The sequence below is a fragment of the Myotis brandtii genome, unplaced genomic scaffold (genome assembly GCF_000412655.1).
Source record: "Myotis brandtii unplaced genomic scaffold, ASM41265v1 scaffold305, whole genome shotgun sequence".
Taxonomy (NCBI): Eukaryota; Metazoa; Chordata; class Mammalia; order Chiroptera; family Vespertilionidae; genus Myotis; species Myotis brandtii.
The window spans coordinates 827,809-831,806 of record NW_005361652.1 but is presented as its reverse complement, the minus strand read 5'-3'; positions in this window follow the sequence as shown (position 1 = coordinate 831,806).

Here is a 3,998-nt window from a genome sequence, read left to right as displayed (position 1 = left end):
ACTGGGGATGTGCCTGCAACCAAGGTACATGCCCTTGACCGGAATCGAACCTGGGACCCTTCAGTCCGCAGGCTGACGCTCTATCCACTGAGCCAAACCGGTTAGGGCTGCAAGTTCTTTCTTGAAGTAAAATGCAAATAGTCCACCTCATGGATGCCACAATGATCCATTATTTTTATCCTTCACCTTATTTCACAAACACTTGACCTTGTAGTCATTGAGTGACATGAATAACCTATATAAGACCCAGAGTTTTCAGATAAATACAATGGTCCTGGGGAGAGAAAATGGTGGCCAAATAGGCAGACCTTTATTGCACCTCCTCCCAGGGCCAGACTGGAAATAAAACTAAAGTGGGGAACATACACCCAAAATTACCAACTGAAGTCAAGCTGAGGAGAAGACATATCAAGGAAGGATAGAAAACACCTGGAAACTGAGGAGACAGCCGCAGAGGCCAAGCCTATGGGTTTTAACAGTCTTAGGAAGCATCAGTGACTGGATTGGGGGTAGGATAATCTGCCCCACTCTCCCAGGAACCTGACCAGGAAGCTGATAGAAATGTCAGGTTCCCAAATGATCCCACTCGACTACATATGTGGATCTCTGACCAGCTGAGGACAGAGTAATATTCTGGGCCCCTCGCAGAGGAGTAGCTCTGGGACAGGGAAACACACCCACCACTTTCCCTGAAATCTAAACAGCATCCACCTCTCCCTCACAAGAGACCCAGAGGTCTAATTCTGTACAAAGCCCTTTCAGAAACAGACTTTAGAGTGATTAATATTGACAACTGGCTGGCAAGCAAGGGTGGGAGGAATTGGAGCCTAAGAAATATGGGGAAGCTTACTGACCTAACCCTGGGCCCCACGCTGCTAAAAAACCTGCATTAGAAGGCAGCTTATCCCCTCCAGCATGAAGCCAAGTCCTGTGGAGGCAGACACAAACTGTGGCTCTCCTGGAGTTTCAAGCAGGTTGCTGAAAGCCAAAGGAGGACAGTTTCTGACAGTGGTTAGCACCTACACACCTCCTGAGAAACTCAGATTTGCAGACTTAACAGCCAGGCACTGGCATCAGGAAAATAAGAGACAAAGGGAACTCTTAGGAGGCACTAAACCCAGTTGAGACAAATGCCACTTCAGTTATCTTTCTTGTTTTTTCTCTTTCCTTTTTTTTTCTTTTTTCATTTATCTTCTTTATCTCCTTTATTGAATTGATTTATTATTTTAGTCCCTACTAGAGGCCCGGTGTATGATATTCGTGCACGGGGGAGGGTCCCCTCAGCCCAGCTTGCACTCTCTCTAATACGGGACCCCTTGGGCAATATCTGACTGCAGGTTTAGGCCCGATCCCCAGTATTGGGCCTAAACCAGCAGTCAGACATCCCTCTCACAATCCGGGACTGCCGGCTCCTAACTGCTCACCTGCCTGCCTGCCTTATCACCCCTAACTGCCCCCCTGCCATCCTGATCACCCCTAACCACCTCTGCCTGCTGGCCTGATTGCCCATAACTGTCCCCCTGCTGGCCTGGTCACCCCTTACTGGCCCCCCTGCTGGCCTGGTCTCCCCCAACTGCCCCCCTATGCTGGCCTGGTCACCCCTAAAGGCCCCCCTGCCAGCCTTGTTGCCCCTTACTGCCCCCCTGCCAGCTTGGTTGCCCCCAACTGCCCCTCTCTGCTGACCTGGTTGCCCCTAACTGCCCCCACCACTACCGGCCTGGTCACCCCACACAGCCTGCTGTTCAGTTATTTGGTCATCCCTCACTAATCCCCTTGTTGGCCTGGTTGCCCCATGCAGCCTGCTGTTCAGTCATTTGGTCATCCCTCACTTTTTTTTTCAGTCATTTGGTCATCCCTCACTAACCCCCCTGCCAGCCTAGTTGCCCCACACAGCCTGCTGTTCAGTTGTTTGGTCATGCCTCACTAACCCCCCTGCTGGCCTTATCACCCCATGCAGCCTGCTGTTTGGTCATTACTGTTACTGTGATGGCATCCTGGACAATTTGCATATTCCTCTATTATTAGTATATATTGTTTGGTTCATATATTTAATTTTTCTCTTCCCTTTTCCTATTCATTTTTTTTCTTTTCTCCTGCTTTCTCAACTTTTTCCCTTTCTTATTTTGGGTCTATTTGCTTTCTCTTCATTTTGCTTTTCAAATTATTTTCTTCCTCTTTTATTATAAAATATTTTCCTTCCCCTATTCTTTACTACTATTTTCTTTATTTCATCCCTGTACCTTCATATTCTTTCTTCTTCCCTCCATTTTTGTGGGGTTTTTTTGTTTGTTTCTTGCTTATTCTTTTACGCTCATATTTTTTCTTTCTTTCTTCTCTTCTATCATTTTTACTCTCTTTTCTCTTTCCTAATTTTCTCTTCTCTGGTGGTTGCTTTTGTTCTTGTTGTAGGGGTCTTGTGTATGCTTTTGTTTTGTTTAATTTGTTTATTGTTTTGCTCTATTAGGTTTTGTTCTCTTCTGTCAGCACCTCCACAATAACACACATGACATAGTCGAGAGTGAGCCTCATAGTCAGTCAGGTTGAGAGGAGATTCCATCCATGAACAGGACAACATCTAAGACCCAATTAAAACAGGAGAACACAAATAACTCAAACAAGGCAGTACTATAGCACTTAGCTCAGGAGATGTAAAGATGGAACCACTGGGTCCCACAAAACACTTACTACATAAAACACCCCACATAGTCTCATAGGCATAGAGGTCTATTATAATACAAAGAAACAAATACAAACGGATAGCAAAAATGGGGAGAAAAAGAAATAATCCTTAACTGAGAGAAAAGAGGAATCATCAGAAAAGGAACTAAATGAAATAGAGGCAAGCAGGTTGTCAGATAAATCAATAAAAGTAATGGTTATAAAGGTGTTTGAACAACTTGGCTAGAACTACAAGCAGCTTAATAATAACATTATGGAAATTAATGAGAACTACAGCAGCATAAAAAAAGGCCGAAACCATCAATAAGAATCAAGCAGAAATGAAGAATGACATAGCTGAAATAAAAAATAGCCTGGAAGGAATCATCTAGTAGACTAGTAGAACTGAAGGACTGAATCAGTGAATTAGAAGACAAGGTAGGAAAAAAACACCCATTCAATTGGAAAAAAAATTAAAGTGTGAGAGACAAATGGGGCTTTGGGACAACATGAAATGTAACAACATTTGCATCATGGGGTGTCAGAAAAAGAAGAATCTGAGCAAGGAATAGAGAACCTGTTTGAAGAAATAAAGCCAGAAAATTTTCCTAACCTGGTAAAGGAGAAAGTCACTCAACTTTAGGAAACACAGAGAGTCCCAAACAAGATGAACCCCAAAAGACCCACACCTAAGCACATAACTATTAAAATGGCAAACATTAAAGACAAAGAAAGAATTTTAAAGGCTGCAAGAGAGAGACAGAAAGGTATTTGCAAAGGAGCTCCATGAGATTTCCAGCTGATTTCTCAATAGAAACACTTTATGCCAGAAGGAAGTGGCATGATGTATACAAAATAATAAAAAGTAAGGGACTTAATTCAAGACTGCTATTTTCAGCAAGGCTACCATTCAAAATTAAAGGTGAAATAAAGTGATTTGCAGAGAAAAAAGGCTGAAAGAGTTTATTACCATCAAACCAGCACTGCAAGAAATTCTAAAGGGACTATTGAAAGACAAATAGAGAGAGAGAGGAGCATGATCATAAAGAATAAAAACGGCAACAAATAAATACCGATCAATAATAAATTGAAATATAAATGACTTAAATGTGCCAAAAAAAGACAAGGGTTAGCTGAATGAATAAGAAAGCATGATACTGAGTGTCCAGATTATTATGACCACCTGACATTTGTAGGCAAATTAGCTATAATTTCGCGCTGAAGTTGCTAGAGGGCCAGACCATTATAAATAGGGAAGCAGGTTGTTTACCACAACAGTAGAAGTGATTTTTTTTTTCCTGAAGATATGGGTAAACAATGCGATTTAACAGCCTTTGAAC